Genomic DNA, 9,381 nt, shown 5'->3' on the forward strand with positions numbered 1-9,381 from the left:
GCACCATGAGGGAAAACATTAGTGACAATAAAAGGACCAACCCATTTGGAACGCAACTTATCCGGAAACAATCGTAGGCGAGAATTGAACAACAACACTTTCTGCCCCATATAGAACGTCTTGGCACGAATCATCTTGTCATGGAATGCCTTCGTTTTCTCCTTGTAAATCCGGGCATTCTCATATGCTTCATGTCGGATTTCCTCAAGCTCACACAATTGAAGCTTCCTATGTAAACCTGCGGCATCAAGATCCATATTAAACGTTTTGACGGCCCAATGTGCACGATGCTCTAACTCAACGGGAAGATGGCATGGCTTCCCATAGATGAGCCGGAAAGGTGACATCCCAATGGGGGTCTTGTAGGCAGTGCGATACGCCCACAATGCATCGTTTAAGCGTAAACTCCAATGGTTCGATTACAAAAATGGGAACCGCCATCACTGATTAGCACTCGTGGTATTCCGAACCTTGCAAAAATGTTAGTTTTCACAAAATCTGCAACCACTCGAGAATCATTAGTTCGGGTGGCTTTTGCTTCCACCCATTTCGACACATAGTCCACAGCAAGCAATATATAAAGAAACCCATGTGACGAAGGAAAGGGACCCATAAAATCAATACCCTCAAACATCAAAGATTTCAACACTAAAAATGGGGGTTTGCGGCATTTGTTGTTTAGGACCAATATTGCCCGTTCTTTGGCATCTATCACAAGACATGCAAAATGTTCTAGCATCCCTAAAGATGGTAGGCCAATAGAAACCACATTCTAACACCTTAAGTGCTGTTCTTTGAGTGCCAAAGTGTCCCCCACAAGCATAAGTGTGACAAAAGGTTAGAATAGCATTAAACTCAGAATCGTGCACACACCTACGTATAACTTGGTCAGGGCAATATTTCCATAAATACGGGTCATCCCACACATAAAACCGTGCCTCTTTCTTCAATTTATCACCTTGGTGTTTAAGTAATTCACTAGGAACATGTTTAGACACCAAATAATTCACCAAATCAGCATACCACGGTTCACTTACCTTGACGGACATCAGTTGCTCATCGGGGAATGTCTCTATGATAGGCACGGCATCCTCCTCATGCACCATACGGCTCAAGTGGTCAGCCACCACGTTTTCACTTCCCTTCTTGTCCCGGATTTCGATATCGAACTCTTGAAGAAGAAGCATCCAACGAATGAGTCGTGGTTTGGCCTCCTTCTTGGTGAACAAATACTTCAATGCTGCATGGTCCGTATAAATAATAACTTTAGTACCAAGCAAATAAGAACGGAATTTATCTAAAGCAAATACAACAGCAAGAAGTTCTTTTTCAGTGGTAGAATAATTCAATTGTGCATCATTTAAAGTCCGAGAGGCATAATAGATAACATGCGGCCTCTTGTCCTTCCTTTGCCCCAAAACAGCCCCTAATGCATAATCGGAAGCATCGCACATAAGCTCAAAAGGAAGCCTCCAATCCGGTGGAACTATGATAGGGGCCGAAGTTAGCATGTCCTTGAGGTGATTGAACGCCTTCTCACACTCCTCGTTGAAGTCAAATGCCACATCTTTCTGGAGGAGACGGCAAAGAGGGTTTGAGATCTTGGAGAAGTCCTTGATAAATCGCCTATAAAATCCTGCATGACCAAGAAACGAACGAACCTCTCGAACCGAAGTAGGAGAGGGTAAGTAGCGTACAAGATCTATTTTCGATTTATCCACTTCAATTCCTCTTTCTGAAACAATATGCCCTAGAACTATGCCTTGTCTAACCATAAAGTGACATTTTTCCCAATTAAGCACAAGGTTAGTTTCTACACATCGTTTCAAAATTATTGTGAGATTTTCCAAACATCCATAAAATGAATCACCAAACACACTGAAATCATCCATAAATACCTCAATAATCTTTTCCACAAAATCTGAAAAGATACTTACCATACACCTTTGAAATGTGGCCGGAGCATTGCATAACCCAAAAGGCATGCGACGATAAGCAAAGGTACCAAAGGGGCATGTGAAAGTTGTCTTTTCTTGGTCATCCGGCGCTATGACTATCTGATTATATCCAGAATAACCATCAAGGAAACAATAAAAAGAATGACCGGCTAACCTTTCAAGCATTTGATCAATGAACGGCAAAGGGAAGTGGTCCTTCCTTGTGGTGGCGTTGAGCTTCCTATAATCAATGCACACTCGCCAACCTGTTTGGATGCGGGTTGCTACAAGCTCATTCTCGGCATTCTTCACCACTGTCACTCCGGACTTCTTTGGAACACATTGCACCCGTGACACCCAACGACTATCAGAGATCGGATAAATCACTCCACAATCAAGAAGTTTGATAATCTCCTTTTTCACAACTTCCATCATTGGAGGGTTGAGACGGCGCTGAGCCTCTCGAGTTGGTTTAGCCCCCTCCTCTAGAAGTATGCGATGCATGCGCGTAGTCGGGCTAATTCCCCTAATATCGGCCAAAGTCCACCCAATGGCCGTCTTGTGCTCTTTCAACACTCGGATCAACTTCTCCTCCTCTATGGCCGTGAGTGATGAGGAGACAATGACGGGCAATGTCTCGTTGTCTCCCAGAAAGACGTACTTTAAATGATCGGGCAACGGTTTAAGCTCAAGTACGGGTGCCTGAATCACTGAGGGTAACAACTTATTAGTGGAAACTGGAATTGAAATTGGGTTAGAAGGCTTACCATGGTGTTGAGGTAGTGACTCAAGGGCAGCCACTATCTCGGCCTCCTCCTCACTTCTAGGCACGGCAAAACCAGATGTTTTCCCAATTCCTTATGCAATTGTCGTTTCAAGTGTATCCCTCTCCAAACAATCGAGAAAATCCTGCGCCAAATCATCAATTATATCAATAGAAAAGCAAGAATGATCGTCCTTAGGAAATTTAATACTTTCAGAAAGATTAAAATCAATGACTTCCCCATCAAATTCCATCGTTAAAGTTCCTTTAAACACATCTATCTTGGTGCGGGTTGTTTTCATGAAGGGCCTCCCTAATAGAATCGGGAATGGGGTGGAATGGGGTGAATCCTCCATGTCAAGCACGTAGAAATCCGCTGGAAAAATCAAGTTACCAACCTGCACCAAAACATCTTCCAAAACACCATTTGGATATGCATTAGAACGATCGGCTAATTGAATTATCACACCATCATTTTTAAGCTCACCTAAGTTCATAGATGCATAAATAGAGTATGGCATAACATTAATCGAAGCCTGTCTAACATGCATTGTTCAAACTTAGTACTACCAATAACGCACGGAATTGTAAAACTACCCGGATCTTTGCATTTAGGGGGTAATTTCCTTTGTAACACAGCAGAGACATTTTCACTTACTTGAACCACCTCTTTGTTCGAAATCCTTCTCCTTGTTGTACAAAGTTCTTTTAAAAACTTAGCATACCTCGGGACTTGCTTAATCGCATCAAGGAGCGGGATATTGACTTGAACTTTCCGAAAGGTCTCTAGAATGTCCTTCTCGGCTTCTTCCTTCTTAGATTGCCTAAACCTGCCAGGAAAGGGCACATTTAGTGTAATAGAACTAGAAAAAGTCGAATTGGGAGTTACCTTGGTGGTTTGGGACGGTTTAGGAGGACTAGATGAATTCAGCAAGGTTTGGTCATCCTTGGCCGTGGGCTTTGCTCCCTGTGCTTGATGTGAAAATTAACTTGACACACAAATTAAACCCTATGGATGACAATTGTAGTATATGAGCAAATAGGGATCGTTCTAACCGGGGATTAACTAGGGATGCTAATCAATGTAAAACTGACTCAAGAACATAAAAATATAATGTTGAACACTAAACTAGACTCAATTAATGCAAAACTAGGGTTTAAAACACCTAAACAAACTAAAAACTCAAAACAGCAACTAAAAGGCTCAAAACTGCCTTAAAACCACTTTCTGGGCAGTTTTGAGTACCTAACACTAGTTTGGACGAATTTGGACTATGACTTGACTCAAAACACTTAAAAACACAACTAAATGGATTTCTAACTAATCTAACACTTTAAAATAAATGGGGGAATGATTTTGACGAAATTAAAACTTTAAAACTCAAACTTTAAAAACAAATGTAAAGTAAAACTGATTGTGATTAAATAGAATGGTGAGAAGCTAGTTAGAGGATTCCTTATCCACACATGAACATATGCATACAACTCAATCTCCAATTACTCTTTCAACAAACCATGAATGACAATGCCCCAAATTAACTAGATTGCACCAATTAATTCTCAGATTTCCCTAGATTCATTGAATTGAATGGAATACCCATTACAACCAAATTATTCTTATCAAGGACCCTAACTATGGAATACGCATGATAGAGACACATATCAAAGATCATTAAGTTTAATGGAAATCATAAGCATTGACGAGGCATTCATAACTATGGGATACGCATGTTACTCTTGCCTAGGATTTACTTAACACAATCGTGACTAACGACTTTCACTACTTATGAATACAAGTTAATAACGATTAGGTGAAATTATCTTATATCCTAGCATCAAGTTTAGGAATGTGGTGCGAAATATATTAAGCACACAAATTAAACCCTCTTGTGACAATTGTAGCAAAGTATGTAAGTAGGGATCGTTCTAGACCAGGGATTAGGAGGGATTGCTAAACACTTGAAAACTGATTTAAAAACTTAAAAACAAAGTTTAAAACACTAATTTGGACTCAAAGAATGAAAAACTAAAGTTTAAAACACTAAAACAAACCAAAAACTCAAAACAGCAACTAGAAGACTCAAAACTGCCTAAAAACCACTTTCTGGGCAGTTTTGAGCACCTACACTAATTTGGACGAAATTGGTTGAAAACTTGACTCAAAACACTTAAAAACATAAACCAAAAGACTTTCTAACTAATTTGAGACTTCAAAGTAAAGGGGGATTTGATTTGGACGAAATTAAAGTTGAGAAAACAGATTGCAAAGTAAAACTGATTTTTAAAACGTTTTTGGGGTTTTAAATGGATGATGGACTAGTTAGGGGCTCTTTCTCCACACATGACAAGTATGCAAACGACTCGATTTCCAGTTATTCCTTCATAGAATTATGAATGACAATGCCCCAAATTAACCGTGACATCACTAGTTAATTCACAAGTTTTCCTTGTGTTATTGGATTGGATGACATCATTCGACAACCCAAAGCATTCTTCAAAAGTTCCCTACATGACATCATAATAAAGATACAATCAAAGATCATTACGTTCAATGAAAACTATAAGCATTGACAAAGCACTCGTGACTATGACATCATGACACTTATGCTAGGAATTGAACTTAACGCGATTGTGACTAGCAACCTTCACTACTTGTGAATATAAGTGTGTGACGATTATGTGAAACAACCTTATATTCTAGCATCATATTCATGCGAGCCAATTAAGTGTCGACCCCTAATTAACAAACACAAATAAGTTATTACTTGCACAGTTAAGCCAATTGCATTCACAATTCAAGAACTCATAACTGGGATTTATCAAATCAACTTGCACACATAGTCATGGCTTCGAAATCACCCCCAACCAATAGGGGTTTAGCCACTCATACTCGCAAAACAAAGATACATAAATTTAGATATTGAAAACAAAGAATGAAAACACCTAGAAACGCTCCAACAATCCAATGTCTTGAATGGCAAGCACGTCCAAGGGTCTCCTTCCTTCTTCTTTTCTGCGGCACAAAGGATGGGTGATGGTTTTTGTGGTGATTTGTGGTGGTGGATGGATATAGGTTAGTTATGGTGAAGGGTGGAATCCCCAAAAGCTGCTGCAAGGGTCTTTATTTATAGGGCAAGGAAGGGCTACGAATTTGAAGTAGTTTTAGGGAAGGATTTAGCTTTCCAAATCCCCAAGAAAACCTAACAGAAATTAATGAATTTAGGAGAGGAAAAATATATGGCAGATTTGAAGGAAAAGAGGTAAATAATTGTGGCAGAGAAAAGGAAAGTGAATAGAGGTCAGAAATTTGAAGGAAAAAGGGAAGGTAAGTGCAGGAATTAAAGAGAAAAAGAAGGGAAATTCGGCAAAGATTTTAGGGCAGATTTTAGGAATGTGTTTTGGGTCACAAAATAGGTAAGAACCTCTCCCCTTGTGTGGCAAGGCTTTAGAACAAAGGGGAATGTAATTTTGGGTCAGAAAATAGGTAAGGAGATGAGGTAGGGTGCAGCAAGGATGGAAGAAACAAAAGGGGAATGTGAATTAAAATCAGAAAATAGGAAAGGAGAGGATCCCATGTGCGGCAAGGATTAGGGATAGGTCTAGGTCTCCTAAAATCATATAATTAAGTGTCCTAAATGATTTAGGAACCCCTTTTGTGGCTGGAACATATGTGACTTAGGATTAGGAAAGTGTAGAGCCAAAGATGGAAACCTTCACAAATGGAAACCTCCAAGAATAGAAACTTCCAACTTTAGAAACTTTGGCTTCCAATTTTGAACTCTTCATTCTTCATTTGTCTTGAATCCAATTCTTCACATCTTCATTCAATCCTAAGCTCATTTGATCTTCAATTTCGTCCATCTTCTTAGCTCCAAGCATGTGCAATCCATTTAATGCCCAAAACTGCTCCAAAAGGCTCCAAAATACACTTCTTTGCCACTTTAAACCATTGGACCTACAAACACACGAAAATAGCTTAAAATACTAAAATAACTACGAACTAACAACGTAAATGCACAAGAACAAGCTAACTAAGTGGCATAAATATGCTCCTATCAGCATGCAAATTAAGTGTCGACCCTTAACCCACATACATAAACAAGTTATCAATCAAATAGATAAGTAAATCACATTCACAATTTCTGAAATCATAATTGGAAGAAATCAAATCATATAAAACATATGTCCATGGCTTCAAATTCACCTCTAACTAAAAAGAAATTAGTTCCACATGTCTAACATAATTGAAAGGCAAGTTAAATTAAACATGAAAACAGAAACAAAGAAAGAAAGAACTCCAAACACTCCACTAATGGCAGATTGCATGTGCAAGGCTTCTCCTTCCTTTGGACTGCACGGCACTCCTTCTTTCTCCTCCTTTAGTGGCTGCACAAGGTGGTGATGGTGGTGGGAAGGCACGGCAAGGGTGAATTGTGGCAGAAATATGGGAGTTTGGGGGTGGGAAGGTTGCGGCAACGAGAGAACTAGGGTTTTGGCGTGAATGAATGATATGGGGGCTGGTAGGTTCGGCCAAGAGGTTTAAGGGAGTATATATAGGCACTTAAAAACCCTAGCAATCAGATTAGGGTGTCTAGAAACCCAAATCCACCAGAAAATAGGTTAAAACAATCAGAATTTGCAAGGGAAAAGGCCTAGGGTTCGGCTGGTTTAGTGGGCTAGGGTTTAGGCTTCTAGAATGCCTTGCAAGGCAAGGAAATCAGAAATTTTAAAGGCCTAGGTGCGGCAAATTAGTGGGCTAGGGTTAGGGTTTGTAGATAGGGCTTCTAGAAAGCCCAAAACCAAGAATAGAAACTCTCGGAAATGGAAACCTCCAAGAATAGAAACTTCCAACTTTAGAAACTTTGGTTTCTAATTCTGAATTCTTTGTTCTTCACATTCATTTCTTCATTTCTTAAGCTCCTTTGCCCTTTAAACTCGTCCATTCCTTGTGCTCCAAGCATGTACGTTCCAATCTAAGCTCCATTTTGCTCCAAAAGGCTCCAATTTGCATCCTTTTATGTCATATGCCCTTTAAGCCTGAAAACACATGAAAGTAGCTCAAAAGACTACTTTAACGACGAAAACATAACGAAAATGCATAAGAACTAGCTAACTAAGGCGCATAAATATGCTCCTATCAGTGCTTCTTCTTGCAGCAACTTGTCCTCCTCGTCTTGACTCGATTTGGATGTATTTGAGTCCGTTCCAACCTGTTTACCACTTCTCAACATGATGGCCTTAGCGGTTTCAAATCCTCCCTTCGGGTTCACAACGGTTGAACTAGGCAATCTGCCTTGTTCTCTAATTTGCCCCATAAACTCGGCAATTTGACCCATTTGCTTCTCCAAATTATCCACCCGTTTGTCTTGGATTTGTCTCTCCTTATTTTGAGTTTGTACTTCCTGCGTCAAAGTAGTAAGTAACTTAACAACTTGATCATTATCCAAAGACGTACCTGAGTTTGTTGGGGCAGATTGCACTTGGTTTTGATTGGGGATGAATGGCTTTGTATAAAAACCCGGTGGTTGCTGCCTAAATCCTCCTTGTTGTTGGGGTTGTTAAGGATCCAGCCATTTGAAATTTGGATGGTCTCTCCACCCCGGATTGTAGGAATTACAGTATGGATGATGGCGTGGTTGATTTTGGTTCCCAAAACCCACGGCATTGGCAGATTCCCAACCCCCATTCTCAATCAACTGAGGGCATTGATCGTTGGCATGTCCTTGCATAGAGCACACGCCACACACACTTGGTCCATGAATCTTCATTCCCTCGGCCAACTGAGAAACAATAGAAGTAAGGTTAGCTAATTGGGATTGAATTTCGGGCATAGAACTTACCTCATTCACTTCGTATTGTTGTGTATTATGTGCTCGGTTGGCAATTAGAACTTTTGCAGCCCCCGGAGTTTTATCCACCAACGCACCTCCCGCCGAGGCATCAAGCATTTGGCGTTCCATGGGAAGGAGTCCTTCGTAGAAGTATTGAATGAGCAGCTCCTCCTTCATTTGATGCTGTGGACAAGAAGCAACAAGTGATTTAAAACGTTCATAATAAGAAGGAAACGATTCACCTTGATTTTGTTGGATGCCACTAATCCGTTTCCTCAAGAGAATGACTCTTGAAGTTGGGAAAAACTTCTCCAAGAAAGCTATTTTCATACTATCCCAAGATGTAACCGTTCCGGGTGCTAACTCGTAAAGCCAATCCGTCGCCTTTTCCACAAGTGAGAATGGAAAAGCCTTCATCATCAGAATGTTCCCGTCGACATTTATGGGTGTCATGCTCGAACAAACAACCTCGAACTCCTTGAGATGCTTGTTGGGATCTTCCATGGAAAGCCCATGGTATTTCGGAATGTGGTGCAACAAGCTTGACTTCAACTCGAATTCATCGGTCTTGCCTTGGGCAGCCGCGGGGTATTGAATGCATAATGGTGCGGCATTGGTCAACCCCGAGGCCGAAAGCTCTTTAATGGTCTGATTGTCCGCTGCCATAACTTCTTCTTCCACTTCTTCAAACTCAGATTCGGCCTCTGAATTTGAACTAGGTTCACTAGGTTCGGGATGCCTCCTCTGTCTTCTCAAATCACGTTCAAAATCGTCGTTAAAGTCCAAGATATGTGCATGCACAGTTTGAGAACTCCGCGTCATGCACTAGTACCTAAACCAAGAAAACAAG

The sequence above is a fragment of the Malus domestica genome, chromosome 05 (assembly GCF_042453785.1).
Source record: "Malus domestica chromosome 05, GDT2T_hap1".
In the NCBI taxonomy this organism is placed as follows: domain Eukaryota; kingdom Viridiplantae; phylum Streptophyta; class Magnoliopsida; order Rosales; family Rosaceae; genus Malus; species Malus domestica.